Genomic DNA, 8,885 nt, shown 5'->3' with positions numbered 1-8,885 from the left:
TGCCTAGGTCTAGGCGTAATAAACCTGAGGCTCTGATACCACCAAATGTAACACCTTATACCCAGATCGGTTGCCGAGCTCGAATATAAAGATTCCACACCACCGTCTCACTACTTGTACATTACAATGTTTAGTTTATTAGAGTCGACACATGTTATTCTTTGCATTTGCATAGGTTTTAAGATAAACATACATTAATCATCTTTGAATCATGCTGAACATACATCAACGTAACTTACCGTGTTAAAAAAATTCAAGCATTTGGACCTCTTAGCAAAATTTCAAAGTTAAACACATAGGTATCATACTAACCCTAGGGTATCGATATTTTCTTTAAATGGTATTGATACCAAACTTCCATTCTGTTTCTTGCACAAAAATCATACTATCAAAAATTATGGTACATGTTATAGAGTATTGATATATTTATCTCGAGTATCGATACTCGAGGAAATGTATCGATACCAAATCTCTATTCTAACTTCCCTGTGTTGAAATATATGAAACCCATATATTTTAGGGATATATTTTAAAGTTATTTAAGTAGATAGATCTTATTTGGGTAGATAAATCTTAGAATAAATCATTTGAGATATTCTAGGAATATTTTGTTTTTTCTTTAGTAGTTTATTAGAATGAGGGAATTATTTCCCAATTAGGTTATGACTCTCTTCTCTATTTAAATTTATTTTTTCAGTTAATAAAATACAAAACAGTTTTATTAAATACTCTCTTGAAAACTTTCATGGCATCTGAGCTAAGTTAAATCTCTAGTAATATCATGGTTAAAATAGCCTTCACTGGAGATAAGAGATCCAGCAATCAAATGGAGGTAGAAAGTTTTATTGTTGAAACAACTACTGAGAGTGCAATGACTCAAGGGATAGAGGCGTCTCACTTCTCTTTTCAGCTGACATCTCACAAGCTAAATGACAAGAATTATCTCGAATGGTCGCAGTCCGTAAAGTTAACAATTGATGGGTGCGTCAAGCTAGGTCATTTAACTAGAGAAGTCAAGCCACCACAGGTGGGTGATCCAAAGATGAGCAAGTGGAGGTCAAAAAATTCTATGATAATTGCGTGGCTTATTAATTCCATGAAAGCATCCATAGGAAAAGCTTTTCTTTTTCTCCCAACTGTTAAAGATGTTTAGGACGTTGTGAAAGACACATATTCAGATTTAGAAAACGCTTCATAGATCTTTAAGTAAAAAATAAAACTCTGGAAAGCTAGACAAGGGGAAAAGGAAATTACTTTTTATTATAACGAGATGATGTCTCTTTAGCAAGAACTGGATTAGTGTTATAATGATGAATGGGAGTGTCCTAGACATGGTGTAAAAGCTATGAAAAAATGAAGAGAATGAACGAGTGTAAACACGAAATTATATAGGTTTTTTTAATATATTTTTACCACCTTTTTACTTAATAAATATGTTAATCTTGATTAATTGTTATTAAAATAAGTGAATTTTATTTAATTAGTAATATTGGGCATGAATTTATAAAGTATGTGAAATTGTACTTAATTACATGACTTTTGTACATATTTTATATTATTTCATGTTAATTTATTAATATTTGATTTTTTACTATGTAAGAGGACCATTGAAGATGTGATTAATATGAATGAAACATGGACATAGACATGCACAAATCAATTGATGTGGACGGCAAGACCATGCAAATTGGGTCATGAGGTTGATAATTTGACCCAGTAAAAGATGTGCTAAAAGATGGACATGTCTGCTAAATTATTAAACTGATAAACTGTCCAACAAGGGGGAATTAAAATCCAGTTTCGGGACAAGTATATAGCTACCCAAAAGCAAGATTTGGGGTATTTAATTGGAGGTCTTTATAGTTGGAAAATAACCAGAAATCAGCCCAACAAATTTGTTGTTGAAACCGTCCACCCTATGGCTATGAATAGCCTTCGCTTGAATTCAAAATTAGGAGACTAAGTCATCCACTTTTCCATGAATTGTGGTCGGCCATATGTGAGAGAAAAGAAAGGAATTTAAATTCAATTTTTAGCAAACTCTACCCCTTACCTTCACTTATAAATACCATGCATCCCTTCATTCATCCATCATCCCTCAACACTCATTCATCATTCATTCTCTCATCTATCATTCTCTCTCTCATTTCCCTTTTCCTTTCCTTTGCATAACCACCATTTTCCCTTCCATCCTTTAGCCACAAAAGCTTTGTCAAAAGTATTCCTTGGCCGGCCACCTTGAAACCCTTCGTAAAGAAGCATCGATCAGAACAGAGGAGCACATCTGTTAGAATAGATCCGAAAGGCTGCTGAACTGAATAGAGTTTACTCTTTCCTCTTGTTATCTATTTTAATTATGTTTTCTTTGAGTTTATTATTTTTAATATCAACTATGATATTTTAAATTCTATTTTCTAAGATGATTATGTTAATTCAATAAGATTTTTTTATTCATGTTTAATATGTTTGGGCCTTAGTCGATCATGTTTTCAATTAATATCATGATGCATTTCATTCATACGTGATTAGGTGCACTCAGATTAGCTGAGCGATCCTAACTAGACAATGGCTAGTAGACATATAATTGAAAAGTGCAATGCTCAATTTAAATCCTTAAACCTAACTAAGTTGAGGTTCATAATATCTTTAGTTAGCTCTATTACCTTACATAGTTTTTAGGTTTATGTAATTAAACTGTTGCAAACGTAAATGTCTCTGTGACCTTGCATAAATGCTAAAAAACCCTTAGTCTAATATGATCAATAAAATGCATATTTCACTAAGTAAAATATCCGAGAGGACTTAATTTGGTTTCCAAACCCAGAAAAGATTGAGTTTTCATGGAAGTATTTCCGAACATTGTTAAGCATGATAAAGTAAATTGAATTTATTAATATAATTATCCTAACCCATTTAATGTTGATTGTTTTTTTTTTGATAAAGTCTTTCATTCATACATTTAGATAATTTGTATTTAGATTAAAATTACAAAATTATAAATGAGGTTAAAATTATTTCCCTACTCGTTGCGAGATCGAGCACAAGTATGGCTGAATTCATTGCTACCAAGTTCAATATATACTTGGCAAGAATTAGCAGAAAGGTTTTTGGTAAAGTATTTTTTACCAAGCAAAAATACAAAGTTGCGTAATGAGATAACTACCTTCCAACAATTGGATGACGGGTCCTTGTAAGAGGCGTGGGAAAGATTCAAGGAATTACTTCGTAAATGTCCTCGTCATGGGATTCCTCATTATATCCAATTGGAGACATTTTATAACGGTCTCAACGCACACACAACATTAATGGTAAATGTTTTTGCGAACGATGCAATTTTGTCTAAGTCTTATAACTAGGCTTAGACCCACCACAAAGGAAGGACCTAACAGAACAAAGAGAATATCATTTAAACATCAGCTGATTATCGAAAAAGAGTCTAGATGCTATCTAAATGTCAATTATAAAAATAATTCATATAAATAATTCTACAAATGATTCTAAAAGTCCAATAATTCTACCACAGAAGTATCTGTGTGAGTGTTATCATAGTCACAATAGTGTCATCAATGCTTAAATGCCATGTCGTTCTAGCTTACATAGCATTACATATTAGTGTTAATAGAGCCCTTGTTTGGGAAGTATGTGCAATATAGACATCTATGGACTGGGCGAATTCAAGCCCAGTTAGCTTTGGGAAAACCTTGCTCGAGGCAGATCCAATTGGCCGGTTTTCTTTTGAATAAAAACATAAGAAATTAATATTTCAAAATATACTCTAGATTTAACTGACGTAAAACGAAGAATGTAATGCTGAATATTGTGTTGGATGTGATGGATGTCTTGGAGAAGCAAGAAAAATAAATATCTCTGCAAGATCAGGAGGGAGGGAGGGAGGGTGAGTGAGCGAGTGAATGTGTGCGTGTGTTTTCACGATGCACCTGAAAAGAGGAGGTTTCTAGGGCATATTTTTATATAAAGTATATTAGATTTTTATCCCTTCCGAATCAAGCTTCGAACAAGTGTTTGTTTACCTTAGAAAAAATAAATACATCTAACATGAATTCCCCAACCCAAAGATTTCTAATCCAGAATTTGGCTCAAGAAATGCTCCTGCCAGCTACTGATTATATACTTCCAGTTTCAATTTATCGGCTTATGACTTTTTCAAGACAAAAGTAACTAAAAATCATACTAAAAAAACATGAATCTGGTTCAGGAAAGTTTTTAAAGAAAAAATAACCAACTTAAAGAAAAATATTTTCTTCTGACACTCTTATAAAACGTCATCATAAGATCGCCGGCTCTATATGTATCTCCAAAATGCTTCTCAACCACAGAGTAGAAACAATAGCAGCATTTAGATTTACACATGGGTCACTTATATTTTCTTCGGAACAGAACAAATGGAGTGTGATTCAGATTTCTAGAAGAGAAAACGCCAATTATGACATGGTTATCGCACACCTACCAATATACCACAAGAATGTAAGCATATTGTAACTGAAAGAAAAAACATACCAAACATGTACTAAAAGACAAAAAAAATTACTTGAGCACCAAATAATAATATTAATATGAGAATTTTTAAAATATTTTCCATTCAACCAATCATCTATATGTTCTTGTACGATGTTTGTGCCTACTTGCAAATGCATGTGTTTCACTGTTTCTTTATATATGCAAATCAGAAAGCTAAAAACAGCATACCTCCACCACCACTCATGGTCTTCAGCAGCAAGTTGAAAATAAGTCATAGCCACGGTGACAAAAGCAGAAACAATCAAGAGAAGGATAAAAACAATAAACAGGATGCTGTCTATGGTGTAGATCCTATGTCCCCACACACTGGCAAATATGTAGTAAAGTTCAATACAGATGGCACTGAATGGCAAGAACCCTGCCATTGCCATCTGAGGAAGAGTTTGTTGGTACCAAGGCAATGGCGGGATCACTCTAGGATATATTGTAGTGCGGCAAGGCGCTTGAAACTCTGCCTTGGTATTCTTTCCAGCAATACCTCCTAATATTAATAAAGGAGATGTGACCAGAGCCCATATGAGAAAAATCACCACAATGGTTCCAAATGGCAATGCTGCAGTGGCCTTATAAGCAATTGCGACAGTGTTAAGAAAGCAAAATGTGACAAAAAGAGGCCCACAGGACAAGCTTCCAGTCAGTAGTAAGTTTCTCACCTGTCATTGAAAAGGATAGAAATAGATATTACATCTGATCGAAAAGATATTTACATATAATAAGTAAGACATTTTCATTTTTGTTACCAATCTAAAATTAGGAGGCTAGCATGTTTGCGTTCCAAGTTCCTACTTTCTATCATTGAGATTCAGCAGAAAAGAGAGGACAGGATTAAGATAAGGGAATTGCTCAATTTCCATTGCATGAGCTTAGATTAGGAAAATAGCAACCATAAAATCAGCTTCAAGAAAGAGATTTATAAGACTCAAATATAATGTGGCATTTCAAAATTTGAAATACAATAGCAATTAAGGAACTAAAATTCATTCAATGTTAACAAAAAAATTATAATTTTAGCTTGACATCTATGATTATCAGCTGAAATTTCTATGTACCAATTTCATCTCATGTTTTTCAGTTCTAATTTTCCAAGGAAGGATGCACATTATAGTAACAAATCATTCAGAGGCAATCTTCTCTGTTTCCAGTTTTTCTCAAAAACCGAAAATTGAGGGAGCATAAAATGTTCTCATTGGCAAACACTAACTACTGGAATTCACATATTATGCCATTTTGTAAACACTTCCGATTAAGTATATTCTCACTCCATATGCAAAAATATTTGGATTTTATAACATAGTTATATGCCTTGAAGACCATAACTCTACATGAATAGTTAAAACCCACAGACAGACATGAATTGGTTGAGTGAAACAAGTCAATGGGTCAGCTATTGAGATGTCAACCAACTGAGAAAATTCATATGTATAAATTATTTCAACCATAAAACTCAATCTGCCATGTGCTGTCAATAAAATGGTTGGGCTTAAAGATGATCAATGAAACTATTCTATCAAGTCAGGCTATTAGGTTCTTGAACAAAGGTCCTACTGTAGGTCAATAAATTTCTCTTCTCATATGGTAAAACATAGAATTTGGACAAGTGTCATGGAAAAGAATCAGTGCTATAAAAAGTTAAAATCCTTTCTGATAACATGCGCAAATATTGTGGCTTCCTATCAGAATGTATGGAAGAAAAACTGGTCAATTCTCCAACCGAACCTCATTTATATTTGACATTTCCAGCCTTTACTGATTCATTCTTTTCTTTTTTCTTTTCCGAAGCCTTTCTGCTTTTGTCATATCTTTGGTTTCTCCCTCAATCTTCTTTGCTTCTCCACAATGGCTTACATTTTTTTAGTTGGTTTAACCAGCAGAGCCAATTTATTTTTAGCAAAAAGGATGATGATTATAAACTAGAAAAGGAGTCCTCAAAATGTAAAATATCATCTCTTTCTCTAATACCAAAATAATAATAATTTATAGATAGGCAACAGGAAAAGAGACAAGTATCGCATACCCAATTTGTTCCTTCAAGTTGGCAATAGAAAGAGGCAGCAGTGTAGCCAGCAATTAAAGATGTAAGGGCATAAATGACAACCAGAGCAGTGAATAAGGCTCCTCGATTATATGGATAAAAGACCCCAACAAGAGCGAGGATAAATATAAAACTTGTACTGGAAAGCATGCAAATAAATATAGTCAACAGATTGTTCAGAAACAATAGCCCAAATGTAACTTTTAATGGAAGGCCAAATTTAACTAAACCATTGACTCTCCCTTTTCTATGTCTTTTGTTCGGAGAATAACTGTTAACTAGGATGGATGATACTCACAGAGTAAAGAGCTGAGTGCCAGAACCAAGAGCCGCTGAAAACAAAGACTTGTGCTTTGGGTACCTGAACACATCACCATGAATGTACTTCCACCCAGTCTCTTCTTGGTCATCTGCAGATTCTTCATCATGTGCATACCTCTTAAACAAGTAAAGCAGGAAGTGAAAAGTCAAACCTAGTAATTTGTATTAAATATGGATTTTTGATGTATGGAGCAGAAGGAAATAATTCTTACTCAACAAAATCATTCTTCAGAACTCGCATTAGAATGGTAGCAAGGAAACCAGTCAGTAACAGAACGGTTACACAAGAATTGATGATTGAGAACCAGTGGATTCCCAAGTGGTGCGGCATCGAAGAAGACTGTGAGTATTTGTCCATCCGCTTCTCGAAGGGAGTCTCAGTTTCCTTCCATTTGACAGTGTACATGAAATCAACATTTACAGGTTCATCTTGGGTGAGGTCCACAAGGGAGTTGGGATCAGATCGAACAGTAATCTCAATCACGCGATCCTTATTGTAAAGGATTTCGAATATCAGATGCTTAAAGAGATAATACTTATACTCACTTGGATCAGCCTTGCCTTCCTTATCAACTTTCCCTAAGAAGCCCCAAATGGGAAGGTCGTTGTAATACATTTGGAAGTAATAGTTCTTAGAGACGGCCGTTCTGAACTTGGCAACTTCTTCCTTTGTCAGCTTCCTTTTGCAAGCAACTTCAGCCTCCTTGTTACCAAAAAGTCAAGTCTGTAAGGAGCACTCACTAGCCGATCGCCATTCAAGACTTCACCCAAAGCTTCCTTCTTCTCCTTCACGGGAGCTGCAATGCAAAACCCTCAATTTCTTTATTTATATAACTTTACCTTGGGAAATCTAAAGAAAGTTATATTCTAAGGATTAAATAGACCCTCAAAAACCTGAGGAACAGAAAGGAAAATCGAAGAAACGGTATGTCTCACTGTCAATTAAAGGAAGCAAAAAAAAAAAGAGCAAACAATGTTAGCCAAATTCTGTCAAAATTTCATAAAATTTCCAAGTTCATCAGAAATCACGAAAAATCAGACCTGGGATTGTGGAAGGGACCCACTTTATTAGCATAGAGAGGGACTTCATCTCCAGCTGTGTAACGATGATCAGAAGCACTGGATCTGACCTGCGCTACGCCGCATACGACCACAACTGCCAAGGCAAGCAACCAAGCCCTTATTCTCTCCATTGACGACTGCAGCAGATGCAGAGGTATCTAAAAAAAGAAAAAAACTTTATGCTAAACCAGTTCAAAGCGACGACCTTTCTATATATTTTATTTATTGGTACTTTGCATCCTTTCCTACGTAGCATAGCAATAGCAATCGGCAAATAGCATTGATTTTGATTCACAGTGCGCTGGTTTTTTTAGGCTAAAAAAAATTACAACTAAAATATTAACAAGCAAAGCTGTTTGAAAAGTATTCTTCAGTCTGTTGAAAATGCATTTCACCTAACTGGAGTCTTAATTCTAGACTCAAGCTTTTTGTTCTAGTAAAAATTTAACAACTTCAATTGCTTTTTATTTTCTTCTTTTACCCATATATTCTTTAGTTACATTCTTCAGTAGCCAAAAACCAAGCCCTACGAGTAGTGTGAAGCACTTCAAACCTCTTTTACTAAGGACGGATAATGAACACACCAAACATTACGATTAAACTCACTAACACCATGTTTGGTTGGGTTGGGGAATGCAGTAATCCCTCATTCATTTAATGATAAATTATTTTTTTATTTGGTTGAAAGCAATATTTTTCATCTTATCTTTCCGTATATTTTTTTTTGGTATTATAAAAAAATGGCTATTTCATGTAACATTTAATAATAAAAAGAAATAATTTTCATATTAGTCCTATAAAATTTAGACTTAGAAAATATAAAAATAAAATACTTTAATATAAAACTAAATTTTTTAATATAATTTAATATAAAAATAATTATATTAAAAATATTATTAAATTATATATTTTTATTTTTATTAAATTATAT

General features: G+C 33.8%; 1 non-coding gene and 1 pseudogene across 1 annotated transcript; both read right to left on the bottom strand.

Moving 5' to 3' along the window:
• Window positions 1–2,988: 2,988 nt before the first annotated feature.
• Window positions 2,989–8,568, bottom strand: LOC107954754 (transmembrane 9 superfamily member 4-like; annotated as a pseudogene).
• LOC121219661 (small nucleolar RNA R71) lies at window positions 3,141–3,247 on the bottom strand. Its single transcript, XR_005916551.1, has one exon. It is a non-coding gene; the product is annotated as a small nucleolar RNA R71 (small nucleolar RNA).
• Window positions 8,569–8,885: the final 317 nt, after the last annotated feature.

Source organism: Gossypium hirsutum, chromosome D07 (genome assembly GCF_007990345.1).
Source record: "Gossypium hirsutum isolate 1008001.06 chromosome D07, Gossypium_hirsutum_v2.1, whole genome shotgun sequence".
NCBI classification, from domain to species: Eukaryota; Viridiplantae; Streptophyta; class Magnoliopsida; order Malvales; family Malvaceae; genus Gossypium; species Gossypium hirsutum.
This window is presented reverse-complemented; position numbering and strand designations above follow the sequence as displayed.